General features: G+C 43.1%; 1 protein-coding gene across 5 annotated transcripts in view; it reads right to left on the bottom strand.

Annotated features, from left to right (window-relative positions):
- ZNF609 (zinc finger protein 609) overlaps positions 1-8156 on the bottom strand; it is a 624349-nt gene extending 616193 nt beyond the window's left edge. For 2 of the 5 annotated variants that reach the window (XM_069222300.1, XM_069222299.1), the window contains exon 1: positions 8011-8153. The gene's annotated coding sequence lies outside the window, so the exon portion shown is untranslated. Of the gene's footprint in view, positions 1-7405; positions 7901-8010 lie in introns of those variants that run through there. The other 3 variants (XM_069222296.1, XM_069222297.1, XM_069222298.1) reach the window with 3 other exon arrangements.
- Between the last annotated feature and the right edge of the window lie 6916 nt (positions 8157-15072).

Below are 15072 nucleotides of genomic sequence, written 5' to 3' on the forward strand. Positions count from 1 at the left end.
ATAGGCTGGGGATACCACAAGTCTTAAGACATTACCCTCCATGGAAGGGAAGGTCAGGAGATCTGGCAGCTATGTGGCCAAGGGCCAGAAGATATTGCCCATGCACTCTGTTCAGGCAAGTCTGTCGTAGGGGAAAGACGTGTGCTGTTGCGTAGGAAATGGATGAATTGTGGAATAAGGCCATGCAGGAAATGCAGGAAGGCGGTGATGGCCTGTTTTGAACCAACTGATCCCACATTGAACCGTGCAATATTGAAATGTCTTCAGAGGTTTAGGAAGAGGGCTATGGCTAAGGTCCTTGAGGAAGCAAGGGAGGAGTGAAGAGGTTCAAGCAATTAGCTTACGCAGTCTAATGCCTGCAGCATGATTGAGGGCTAGTCCCGGTAACAGATAATGGGTCCCTTTGCTGGTTTTAGCAGGCACAGGATAGTAGTCTGTGGGGGAATTGGGCAGACAAGTATTAAATAATGCTCCTTGTTGCAGGAAAGGTTCCATTTGAAAATTTGCCTTACAGTCCCCTAGATCTTACAAGGAGCATCTGCATTTTATTTTTGGATTGTTCAATGCTTTATAACTGCAATGCTCGTATTTCAATCCCAAGACTGCCAAATGCCCTGACTGTCCAAAGTTTTCTGCTTGGTCTCTTAGAAAGGTATTTCTGAAAGCTTGGTTTGTAGCCATTCCAGATCTTCAGATGAGTAATTTGTACGTTAACACCCAGACCATTCCATGCCTTCAACTGCCGCTTTAGCACCTAATATCTTAGAGCCACCCCAGATCTTGTGAAGAGGTTTTTCATTTTAGCTTTCAGACCGTTCTATGCACTTTCACTGTTGCAATTGCACTTAAAAACCAGAGCATTTTTCAGGGTAGAGGCATAAATTTGGGAATGCACAGTATCTAGACATGCAGCTCCCCATTTCAAGTGAGCTTTATCAGAGAGTTTCTTGTTTCTTTGGCAAAACAAAAGACTGTAACATGGACTAGCACTTTTACTCCCACACTGCCCTATATAACTTAATTGCTGGACTCACATTTTAGCACCCGTATTATATTATGCATGTCGGGAACATGCATGTTGGGGAAGGTAAACGCACTTTAAAACAGCTTTTTTCTTGCTTCTAAGGAACGTTCCCTAGACATACCTGTTTTGCAGATAACTTCTAACTATAGTTGAGAATTTTAAAATGTCATTTTATCAAACATGAATTTGGATGTGATTTATTTCTATGTTTTATAATGAGCTTTCTAAGCATTATATTGCAATGGTTCAATAATCAAACAATAAAAGATATTTGATTGATAAAGACACTTGACACAACCAAACCTTTTTTGACCAAGTAGTAGAAGCAAAATGTGTTCAATTTGACCACATGCAGCTGACAGATTTTGGACACCCGTTTAGATGGTTTAGATAGTTCGATTTCAAATCGATACCTTATGTTCTGCAGTCACATATTTTCCCCACGTAAGGATACCTCATTTTGTGTAGCAAATTACTCATTATGCATGCTTGAGCATGTTTCTGCAGCTATTTGACATGTGCTTATGTATGGCAATGCCTGGTTTTAGACATCATTTTGCACTGTTGTGTGTTTTTTAGGTTGAGCATAGCAGCATGCAAACGCTGCATTTTCCGACGTGTTGGTATCTATGTGGACTTTTCACGCCCATCACTTTCACTCACCCGTGGGCTTGCCTTCCAAATGCTTTACATTTGTCCAGCCTTGGGGCGATTTTGTTACAGCCTTGGGGGCCGACCCTGTTACATAGATAATTGCACAATTACCAATATGTTTGATTGCAAGTGAACTTCTTTTTCATTTTGTCTCTCTCCTTCGCTCTCACGCTCATGGCAGACATGGCGCTCTGAAAAGACTTGCTTATGTCAACTGTTTTACTTTACATTTTCAATTTTTGTGGCAAGAAAAGTCCAGTTAGGAATTTACAACGCTAAAACGTCTAACTCGAGACTCACTGCATCGCAAATGCTTGTTATTCTTCTACGTTTAGGCAGTAGACCCATTTTCTACAAAGCTCTCCGGCGTTTTTGTGGCCATGTCGACGTTACAGAAAACCACGTATATATTCACTTTAAAATAACTGTGCTCATGCAGTACCGCAGCACGAAGAAAGGTTAAAGTGGGTAGCGAGGATACCCGGATAACTCGGTCCTCCCTTAAAAACGTGACCATAAAATCTTCATTGTCTCTAAAGCAGAAAATGGCCTTTTTTCTCCGCCAATTGGAAGCCGTCCTCGGAGCAAGGCAGAGCGAGCGAGAGGGAGCGCGGTGTGGGGAGGAGGAGGTGGCAGGGAGCCAAGCCTCCCTCACTCACTCTCAGAAGACAAAGCCTGAACCCATGACCTTCACAGCACATGTAGTGAGCGCAGACAGGGCGAGGGGCAGGCGGAGAGCCTTTTTAACCGCACGTGTGCCCGTCCGCTTGCTGGCTCAGCCGGCTGATTTGCTGAGAACCCTTCAAAACACATTTTCCATGCAGGAAGCGCTCGCATGATACAACGCGGAGGAGGCCATTGAGTTACAGGATGTGCTAGAGATCGGGCATTCGCGTTTTAAAAATTACAACGTACTTTAAATCATAAAGATAATAAAATAAAATAAACTCTCCTGTTTGCGGATGACAACGAACAGGCAAGTGACTCGTGCGCGTGGGGTCATGCTCATCCACGTAAGGATTAAACTCGTTTACTGAGATACACGTAAACTACAATCACTGGGATTACCAGAACACGCGCGGAAATGTACGCGGTGATTCCATTAAACGTCTAGTGCCCTGTAGCGGGAGTAAATCAACAGAAATCATATCCTTGGGCAACCTGAAACTTCCAGCTCAAGCTGACACGGTCGCTCAGAAAGAAACTCAGTTTCTACTAGCCGTTAACTTAAAATGTGTGCAGCAGTTTACTCCAATGGGGGAGGGAGGGTAACCCCAGCTGCCTTCTTTGGTATATAGGTTTCCCGCATAAAAAAAAAATTCGTAGCTGTTCGTTTTCAATTCTGGGGTGGCACGGGGTCAGTGGGGGCGGGGGAGATGCAGGGCAGGAGTGGCCATGGGTGACTGTTGGAACGTGTCAGTTGGAGCCCTTCAACGAGCTTGTATGACCCACTGCACACCAGCACAATGAGGGGCAGCAGCGCCAAGTAGTGCACCAAAGACAAATATCACGCTAGATGTACAGACTCGTTAACCTTAAAAAACAAGATATAACCATAGTCCAGCCTTCTTCTTGGATGCGCATTAAAGAAGAACGTCTAATGCAAGAAGTAGGCACGCCAAAGCTCACCTCGAGGCCGATTAGCTATCTAAATCTCACAATCTACAATGAATGTTGTTTCCCAAACACAGGGACGTGATCTTCCCACTCCTCCCACGCACTGTTCAAGAAGGTCGAGGGGGAAAAAAACGACAAAATAAAAGGAAAACAAAGGGAACAGTGATGCCAGAAACTAACAAGAAATTAAAGCTACGACAGAGCACAGCACGAACAGTTACACCAGGAATTCAACTGCATGGAAAACAGGAATGCCTAATCTCCGCGTTTCATTTTTACTTGAGTTGTCGATTTTTCAAATCAACCTCTTGTGTTTTGTTGCCGCGAAAAATCAATGAAACAAACCATAAATACAATGGCATTGCAGGTCTTCCCGACTAGCCATCTCTACTTAAGTCCATGGCGACGTTAAAAAGCCGTGGAATAAAAGGGGAAAAACAAACACATATAGGGCAAGAGCTTCGTTTTACGGACCACAATCATCACCCATTTGAAAGGAAGCAGAAAATTCGCGTATCTGGGCCATAAAAGGTTCGTTGTCCCACCAAGCGCGTGCGCCTCTGAGCCATGAAAGGACCGCAGGAATGAAACTCGGTGCGAGGAGGAACGTGTATGGAAAACGCAGAGCAGCTCTCGGGAGGGGGAGGGGAGCGCACACTGCTGCTACAGCTCAGACCCAAAGGAAGAGAGCGAGGTTTCAAAACAAGAGACGGGCGGCAGCACGGGGAAGGGGGAGGGCATCGCTGCTCACAGAAAGAAACAGGAAAGAATACAAAACAGCAGCCGGCGCGGACGCGCGGAGGGGCACAACATATCGAGATTAGAGTATAAAATAAGAAAACGAAAGTATGGATAGATACCTTCGAGCCGCAGGATGGGGGCACAGTGCTCACAGCAAACACAATCTGGGGGAGGAGATGCGGGGATACCGCACAGACTCAGAAAAGAGGAACCAGATTAAAAAAAAAAAAATGAGATACCATGACCCACACTATATTCAAGAAGCCGCAGTCAGTTGGCCATAGTTACAACATGCATGTGAAAGAGCCATGAAGCGCACACACAGGGATTGAGTGTTCTTAAAAACCCAACCCATAATTACGGCGACACTCGGGGCGTCTAGGATGTGCCACGCGCCATACCCTACCATATCACAAAGCAGCAACCAAGATGTCCACAATGGGAAACAACGCATTCAGATCCCCAAGTCATGCTGGAACATTACTCTCAGACGTCCTAAAAAGAGCTGCTGCAGGGAACAATGCAAGGGTCCCAAGCGGGAACCACTGGTGTGACTGGTCCACAGCACGAAACGAGTGGCGGTGGTTGCAGTTAAATCTCATGGGGCGAGCCTTATGAAGGGTTTCTTGCAGGTGTCTTTGGTGGAAGGTACAGTAATAACGACTTTGTGGACTCAGTCATGCAGTGGTGTGAAGGCATAATTCCTAGGTTATCTTCAGGAATAGTAGAAAATGACACCAGGCTTTCACGGATGATGAACCAAGAGGGAGACACCTAGTGTGCGGAGTATCCAGAAAAGGGGCCCATTCCCATTGGAGCAGACCATACAGAGGAATATTTTGGTACTTAATAGAGGAAGCATGTCTACTAATCATCGTGGTGAAATAATGTGCTATGCGTTGTAGTTGTATGTGGATCTTGCTTTATAAGCACATGGGTCTTCAAAGAAATCCGGTTTCCCAGGCTTTGTGGCATATAGACACCTGGCATTAAGGTCTTAACAGGGAGAAGGATAGAACCTTCAGTCCGCCAATAAAGCTAAAGAGAACACACTTTTTGGTCCTACGCGGATGGTTGGGAGAAGGATGAAAAAACACACAAAAAATTTAAGTGGCTGGGAAATTATATTTAGGGATCTTGGAATTAAAGCAAAACAATGATAGAATACTGTGTCAGCTGGGGAACAGAACCAAGGGCTGTGGTTAACAGGAAGTAACTTAGGAACCACAATTCAACATGGAAGAAACACAGAGACCACAGTGCTTTGGCAGAACATTTATATTGAGGACGACTATATTCATGAACCTTAGATACTGCAGGGGCTACCAGTAACTCGTCAGGTCTTATGATGGTTAAGGTTGACTGATCCACTCCTCGAGTCTTGGTAGTCGAGACAAAAGTGTTTCGTTCACTGAAGCTTGGGGGGTTGTATGTATTTCTCTGCCTCTTGAAGGGGGAAGAGACATTCAATACATCATCTGGTATGTGAGAAGGGGACGGGGGCCTTACTGGACGTTCTGGCCTGGAGCTGCAAAGGGGCACTCAATGTTACAATCAGATCACACACCAATAAACAGGTGGTGGTCGCTGATGCCCTGACTGGAACCATCTAGTGCACCAGGACACTCAAACTATTAGAAGGCACTCGGCAGCTGTTCTGATTTGAGAAAAAGCACCGATTAAATCTTGGACCTGAAGACACTCACCAGCTCCTCCTCCTCACAGTTCTGCAGTCTCATTCCAGTATGGGTTACAGGCCCGCTTTCCTGGCCATTCCATGGAGTAGTGGGACACTGGTAGCGTTTCTCATCCACAGCAAGGACAGATGGCAAATTCTGCCCACTGGTAAGGACAGTGACCTACCACACTCGTCTCAGTGCACAGAATAAAGGAGCAGCGCAAATATATCCCTTTTCCAGGACACAAAACCTGAACTGTCAGCAGACTAAGCTTTTCGACTCAAGCTCAGGATCCAAGTATTTTAGAATCGCTGTTGGGGTGATCATAGAATAAAGCAGTGACATGTGAGGGAAACACAAGAGTCTGGAGCCAAAAGGAATCCAAATAAGAGAGTTGTAGTTTGGTGTTGCTGTCAGGTGGCAAAAATGTTGCTGTTTATTGACACTGCTGAGTGGCGATGCTACTGTTGGTCTTTTGGATGAGATGCCTGACAGGAGAACAGCAATAGCCACTTTAGTGCCTGGCCCAGATACCCTACACATGCCAGAGAACAAGATAAAATTGTTACTAGCTAATCCAAAGTATCTGCCCAAAATAGAAGACATTTCTCTCGGGATGATCTACATTCCTTCGTAGCACTCGTTAAGAGGTAATGTTACTGCAAATCAACTTTTTGGTGTTAGCCTGTTTTAGCACCTCGACACAACAAGTACAACAGCTCGTGGCCACTACATGTACAGCTGGCAAGTCAAAAATTTGCAGTTTTTGAAATTATCACGAGTCCACCTCTGAACAATTGTAGTAAAAAAACGGTGCTACAAAATTGACATGCTGGATAAAAAAACGTTTTACTTCACACAGTGAAGAAGTGTTTGCTGTATTCAAAAGACATGTAATGTACTAAAATCATCTAATGTTTAAAAATGATGGTGGGGGTTGTGAGAATAATTGATATGCAAGGCAATACCTGCCATTGTTCACTTTTTTTAGGGCACTCCTGCATCGTAATAGTAGAAGCGAAAGCAGAGTTGTTCAAACAAATAGCTACATATATGAACACAACACTCGCCACCCCTACTCCCCAACACACACACAAAATAGTTATCGTTCAGAGCCGTAAGACAGAAACATACATGCAGGCTACTATACTATTTTAGTGCCAAATACCATGATTATAAAGCTTGGGACGAAAATGTACAAGTGATAACTACCCAAGAGCACCTGTTCACAACTGGGAGAAGCAAGAAATCGTCCAATAAAAGTATTGCACCACTGCTAAGAAATGCAGACACGCTTCCTTTCAAAATAAAGTTCAATAAATGCAGGTACTCTGTACCCACTTAAAGCTACTCATGAACTACATATGCCCTTAGAAACTCAGGTAGTGTTCAAACAAGTAGTGCACAGCCCAATGACAACTCGGGTCAGGTTGTGACGGTGAGTGGACATCTGCGTTTCACGTTGACAACTCCGATGTAACATTTTAAAAGAGGACAATTTATAGACAGTGAAGGAATGACTGTCTAGAAACACCAACCTGTTCTAGGCACACTACACATCCCAAATAGAAACATTTTTAACTATCAAGTTGCATTCTTCCAACCCAAACCTATATATGCCAAACGAAGCATGCGATTACTTTTATAAACAGAAAGGATCATATCCATAAATTAAAGGGTGTACTTCCACCTTCAAGTCCAATTCATTCCAAATGACCTCAAAAAAGAAGCTCTGGCAGCAAAGCCAGGTTCTCGCCTCCACCTTCCCAGCGGGCTTAAAAATCACAAGCGTCCAAGAGCCGCCCCAAACTGTCGGCTGGAGCCACGGGGCAGTGAGCTGGAAGTCTGCAACAGAGCTCCTGTGTGGCGGTGGGAGCTGGACAGCCGCAGCCCCACAGAGCGTCGTTCAAGAAACCAGAGGCGGCTCAGCCCCGCCCCCCGGAGCGGCGGTGCAGAACCAGACAGTTCGGCCCGCAGAGGGCTAGGTGCTCAGTCCGAGGGCATCCCAGGTCATCAGCGCGCCCCCTTCGGCGCCTCCTCTCAAAAACCAATAGTCGCAAATCGCACTCACCGCACTGGTAGTGGCCCGGGCGGTGGTGCAGGCCCGAGACAGGGTAACAGGAGAGGGACCTTCCAGGCGGGAGCCACTGAGGTCGGAGCGGGGGAGGGCGGGGCACCCGGGGGGTGACGCGAACGTTTGACAAAGTACTGACCGGGTGGCTCTGGACGGAGCTAGACAACTGGCACAGGGGATCGCAGTGTTATTGAGCCCGCCGGAAGGAAAAATGTACTTACCAGCAGCGATCCGGTGTACACGGATCACTAGTGCATTCCAGCTGTTTCGGGTGTCAGTTCACAGAGTCAAATAAGGAGAGGCAGTTATCCAGTAAAAAGTAGACATCTTGGCAGACTCTTTCTCGGCTATCTCCCCCCCTGCCGAAAGGCGGGGCGTGCAGCAACTAAATGCTTCTTCGGGTAACGTGCAGACTCTGGAACCTCTCAGCCAATGAATAGCTGGTATGTGTTTTCTTAGCCAATCACAACTCCCAAAGTACAACCCTTGTGCTGCTGCAACCAATAAATAATTGACAAGAGGTCCACCAGCCAATCGGGTAAGAAGAGTTTCTTTATCCACTCTAAGGTCATCTCACTTTCCCACCTCTTAACAGAAAGTGTTTCCACGTAGCGGATTGGTTATGAGGGGTAAGAAGGGCACACGGTTTCACCCTGCTCTCATAAATACGGGACAAAAGACTTCTAGCGAAGGGGTGTTAAGGGGAAACGAATTTCTTTCTATAATAATGCCCTATCTCGGTAATGCTGGGCAGGTGTTTTCCAGAGTTTGGCATTGCAAAAACGGCAATAGGAAGTCACTTTCGGTCAGAGGATGTTGTTTTCACTTGGACATACATAAAATAATATCTGCCAAGTTTTCAAACTGCTTGTGACTAATTTTCATGGTTTCAATGCTCTTATGAGTGACATTCAACTACCAAATGTGTGACACTTAGAGTGACATTTTCTCGTGAGTAAAACCAACCAATGAAGTCCATGGAAAGAGAACTGTCAAAAACTACACCCTTAAGAGCAATGAGAAACTATAAAAAGATCCTGAAACTGCTGGAAACCCCTTGAAATGCAAGGTCACTAACTTACAGCTCTTATTTTAAAATAAAAACATGCATATTTGCATTGCTTTTGGTTGCAGACTGAGACTTCGTAGCACCTTAAATACACAAGATTCATTTCCCACTGCCTCAACCAGGGTTCAATTCTGTTTTTTTCTGATTACACACATTCACATACAGGCACCCTGTAGTGATTGCATTAACTAACCAAGGTTTCATAAAGTATAAGAGTACATTTAGCTCCAATGTTATGTTATATGCAAGTACCTTTGTGTATTTTGTACCTCTGGACAGTTTTATGTTTAACTCTATTTCCACATTTTACTGAAGCCTATCTTATATTGTGTGTAATACAGTTTTGAAATAATGATTCACAGTGCTTTCAGTCACAGTCTGGGACCTTGTAGCAATACAAATACACATCATTATTCTCCACTACACCAACCAGAACTGAATTCGTTTTCTCTCTGGCTACAGACCGACATCCACAGTAACTGTATTAACAATTGGACTGAGAGGAAATTTGGCAGCAGTGTCCTTGCACTCACACTGAGGCAATAGGACATTGGTTTTGCATGTGGAACTCATTCATCACCAGGAACATGACTAAACTTGCTCCATTAAGGCTTATTGTAAATGAAAATGATAGTGAGTTGATAACTTTACAAGTTTAATGTCTGAAAATGTTTTGCGGTTGTAAGAGAGTAGTGTGCAGTAAATATTAACACACAGGGATTCAGCACTTGACTGCAGATCGAACTGATAACGTGTCCCAATCTAGTTAATTTATTCACTCTGGGACTCGTTTTAGGCCAATGAATCTTTTGACCCTGATTGAAGACACCTTAGGATGAGATAACTAATCAACATGTCAATCAATAAGTCAATAACGTTATCAATAAGACTCGGAAACCACCATGACCTTTCAGTCATGAATACCCACACCAGTTTAGTTTTTTTTTTTGATGTTTATTCCCTATTGATTACAATTCTACTAATACGTTTATTAGTCTCAAAACCATGAAACACATCAGCATTGTCATAATATGGCAACTCAAATAAGATTTCATCAAAGCAAAGATCACGAACATTAGAACATAACAAGACGTCAACATAGGTTAACCTTAGCAGCGTATCATTAGTGCATCATTCAACAAAGCATTGATTCAGTCATTTGTCTATTTGCGTCACTTTAGTGAACCCCTTATCTAATCTCGAATTAGCATTGGTATGTTGGGCTTCATGCAAAACAATTTAGTAACACGAATTTGGAAAACATCTATCTATGGTCTCTGTCAAAAAGAAGTAGTTGGTACCTAGAAAGGAAAGGCAAACAGACAATTACAATTTCATCATCATATAGTTACCCTCCAAAATGGGTCAGCATACAGAGTCAGTCTTTGTCCTCAGGACATCAGTTGATTCCCCATCTGCCAGGCAGCACAGCAAAGTTCAGCAAGACGGGGTAAGTAGGGACACTTCCCTCATAAGGAGGAGAAGTATAGAACGGGCAAGATAAGGGCGAGGATGGTTTGAAGAACCAAACAGCAAAGTCTCTAGGCAGAGTGACAAAGTGTCTGGGTCATAGCAAAAGTTTGCAGTAGCATCTCCTAATGGCTCCTCGTGTCAAAGGTTTTTATCCCTTTTCTGTTGTACAATCCCCTAATTTCTAATTGGGTAGGGTTGGCACCCCACTATCTCCATCCAATGGGTTTCCAGTGGTACTATCAAATTTGTCACCCCATAACAGTTCTCACGTAGTTTATTGGTTCTTGTAATTGACGTCTCCAGCGGGTAGAATGTCCGGTATGATTTCATACTCTTGTGGTCCTCTCGCATCCTCAGTCAGTAGTTCCATTGTCTGTACCGGTTTAGGCGATCTTGTACCTGTAACGAGTCTACACTGTTGCATTCATCAAAAATGTTTCCTTGAGCAAGTCGAATTTCATGAGAATGGATCTACTACGGTTACATCTTTTAGCTTTGGAAAAGTACAAGTACATGTCCTTCAGCAAGTCAGCACACTGCATGTTAGAAAAACACATTTAATATGAAACCAGGCAGCTAGGCCTCGACTTATGCTAACTAAAGCCTAATGATTTATTAGCAAGACTTTAACATATAACTCTTAATATTAGTGCAAAATCATACATTAACGTACTATTATTTCATTATTAGTCAGCTCCATTAATCATTGTATACATTGGTGGCCACTCCCTGTGGGCACATTTCAAGCGCATGTTTAGCAATAACACATTAATACATTTTCTATGCGGCATTATTATTCATTAGTTCATAAACAGTTCATGTTAATTTTGAGTATAAGAGCTACGCTCCCTCAATGTAATACTGCACAACATTTATAATGACAAAACATTGCATATGTTATGCAAAATAGAAACTTGATAATAACATTACTTTGCCTCTGATCCTTTTAAGTAATATGGTGGATGTGATGAAAACAATAGTTTGGAATGGAAAAAGTTGAGGCTTCATAATGTAAAAGAATGCTTAGCCATTTCTTGCATTTATTTTTCATTTCAGAGTGTGTGCGTACTGTTATTTCATATGCAGTTATTACAATTAGAAAGACCAACAAACTGAATTATTGGGACATTTTTAGTGATGTCAGATGTCAGTAAGTCAAGAATTTGGTTAGTGTTTGGACACGTCTCTAAAACAATAATAAAGTATTACTCAATTAAAATTCCATTAAAAGATCCAACCTCCACCCCCCCCAACATATTCAAAAGACCATGAAATCCACCATAGACCTAGTTCCTACAATGCTAAAAACACTATAAAATGCTTGTTACCCTCAACCTGTATACACATTGGCAAGGACCATCGTGTCTTAAACCAGCAGACAATACTAAATTACCACCAAACCTAATTAAAGTTTTTTAGCCAAGACACACACAATATCTAAAAAATCCATATTTACCAAAAGTGCAAGTGCTTCATTCCGTTGCCTTATATTATATTTTATAAAAAAGAGGTTTTAAAATCAAACAACAAGCATTATAAAAATAAAAACAATCTAACAAAAGAAGAACATCTACTGGAACCGTAGCCCACATCTGCAAATATTCTCACTGACTAAAAGTTTGGCCTTTGATACATGAAATATATTCCAATTCGAAATTTTAATAATAATAAGTGAAGCTGCACATCAGGAAAAGAGGATCTGTATGGGAACATCCTCTGCTTATCCCAAGATTCCATCATACAGTTGGCTGAGACCCTTCCCCTTACATACTCCAAATCCCGGAGCCTAGATGCTCTTCTACAGGTCCTCTTTTAGTTGACTTCGAGAGATGGGAAGCTTCAGACAATTTAAATCCCACTATGCTTAAGGATACCAAACCTTTCCCTAATTTGTTTCTGCCTTGCCCAGTCCATTTAAGTTCACTCCCAACGATTTTGTTGGCGCAGGATACTGATACTTTCAGAACCGCAGATGACCAGAATTTATCCCAAAATCACCAAATCATCTGAATAAAGTAAGTATGAAAAGTGCCTGCCCCCAATTTTTGGAGAGAAAGAATTAGTAGATGCAAGAGGAGCCACAACGCATCCCTTCTTTAATCCATTTTCTAAAGGTGTGCTATGCACACAGCAGAATAGGAAAAAAAACACTGTTTGCCCAGGCCAAAACTTAGTCATCATAAGGGCACAAGCCGGGGATACACTATTTTCACTGGGTGGACTCTTCCCACCCTGCCAGGAAGTTTGGCCCCACTCTAAAATGCTTGACTTGTCCCAGTGTAATATTCATATACCGGGACACATTTAGCAGCACCTGCATGTTGTCTGCTTTCAATGCGAGCAGGCAGCGAGGGGGTATTCCCAATTCAAGACTCCATCCAGCTGGACTCATAATAAAGGCCAAATTTAAGGGGCCATCAGGCCGCCTTTTATTGGAATGTCCTTGCCTGGAAGCTCTCTGGAGCCTCACATCTAAAAGAAAATGCAGTGAAGGGGAAACAAAGGCACACAGCTTGTCAGCATTTTATGCCTACTTAACAGAGGCACCCTTTTGACGTTGTTCATTCCCTGCATACAAGAGATATGCATGAACTGTGAGAATATCAGAGGTGTTGGTCTGTGTTCAGTCCCTGCATCCCTGCATACAAGAGATATGCATGAACTGTGAGAATGTCAGAGGTGTTGGTCTGTCCTAGTATTTACACAAAATAACAATGTTAGTACTACATTAAAAAAAATATTTCTAGCGCTATTCATCAAAATGCAGGGCGCCCGAACGCTTTACATCACGCATACTCATTACATTGACAATAAATCATACAAGTTTGTACATCAGTCTTTAGGATATGTGACATAATACAGTGAGGGTTACAAGGTGTAGGAGTCACACGTCGTCCTTCATAGCTACCTGCGCTTACAATTGAACTGCAAGTAAGAAAAGTATTAAAATTGGTAACTTAACTATCTACATAAAATAAAAATCTGTCATCTGCATGTTACATGATATGCTTAGCAGAAGACACGTTAACCCTCTATGCTAATTTGAGTCAAAACAGGCACTAGATAAAACACAGATCTTTCCAGCAAATAACTTAACCACCAAAGTTATCTTACCATTATTATTGTTCCCTCAGATTTACTGGGAACCCAAAGATCTCTGCTGCAGGTGCCAAGTCACCTTGCTGGGGTGTCCTTCGTCACAGGGAAAGGACAGGAATGCACCATATTTATCCAATACAGCGCATTCCTGTCCTTTCTCCCTGCACTGGTGCCCTTTTGGTAGCCTAGTGCAAACACAGGCACCCTTGCAACATGGTGCAAGGGTGCCTGCATTGCACAAAACAATTAACACATCCCGCACAAAAACAATCCTGAGAGGCTTTTTTTATCTTTCATTGTGTGCTGCAGGATGCAACACACATAGAATAAGGGAACAAACAAGGAGTAATAAAGACATTTCTCCTTGTTACGCTCCTGGGTAGACATAAGATTTTGGCACATTTCCAGGTTTACAGGCCCTTGTAAATCTGAGAATGTATCAAAATCCATGTGAGCTGCATGGGAACACCCACCGCAACACCCATGAAACACCTTCCCAGGGCAGAGTAAGACATTGCAGCAATTTTCGATACGTTGTCTTCCTCCATATTTGGAAGTCATTTAAAGCTACTCAAAGTGGCTTGGCATGGCTTCAAACATACAACTTTGTGGTTATTGCCACACGTACCAAATTGCATGATGCAAGCATGGCTCAAGCCACTCATACATATGCCCCAACATGTGTAAATGGAGGTGCAGATTTTGCGTCAGAGCTGCGTCACTTTTCTGGCACAACCCTGATGCAAAATCTATTTTGGGATTTACTGTGCCACACAAATCCTCATTGCGTTGATTTGTTTATACAAAACACGAACGCAAGGCAGCACATTGCCCTGAGTTCTATTACCTTGAGTCAGGTAGGCGGTACATGCACAGGCTGCTAAAGCAGTTTCATCTACATGGAAATGTGCTGCACATGGACGATTATTCCTTGCAGGGATAGTTTGTTCAGTCCTTAGGAAAGGAAGCTAAACATTGACAAAAGGCAACATTGTTTTATGAGTAGCTTACAAAAACATGATTCTTCTGTCTAAGTCAGGAGTGTTTGCATGCATATTCATAATTTGCCTTAATGTACTTATGATAGACCTGCTAAACATATATGCGTGAGATCTTAAGCTCTGATGTCACTTATTATGATGTCACTTCCTGTAATGCCACTGGCAATGTCATGCGCCATGATGTCACTTGCATACTGCCTAACTTGGTTAGTTCTCTCACTTCTTTTTTTAGGACTTGTGCCCTGGTCATCACAACACATGCCGGAAATATTCGATATTGTTTTCACTGACACACTGCGGCATCGGATCCACATGGTCCACAGAGGCCTGGGCAGTTTGTTTATCAGTGATTACAAAATAATATTGCCAAGGCTGCTACTTAGAAGCCCAGAAACGCTCACATCACCTGGCCCGGCACATGATGACATTTTGGCTGAGAATGTGCCCAGGAGTACAGAGCAAACTGAAGTGTGCTTGCCGCATTTATGAATGCAGTTCCTTTGCACTCATTTCAGCCCCAGGAGCTGTAATATGCATGACATTTTTCTCTACAAAAGATTTCCACACCAAATTTGCATCTTCTTCCCAAACATCCTGGGGTATCCAAAGGTACCCATGGTTTGTAGATTCCCCTGGAGGGA

Source organism: Pleurodeles waltl, chromosome 3_1 (genome assembly GCF_031143425.1).
Source record: "Pleurodeles waltl isolate 20211129_DDA chromosome 3_1, aPleWal1.hap1.20221129, whole genome shotgun sequence".
In the NCBI taxonomy this organism is placed as follows: Eukaryota; Metazoa; Chordata; class Amphibia; order Caudata; family Salamandridae; genus Pleurodeles; species Pleurodeles waltl.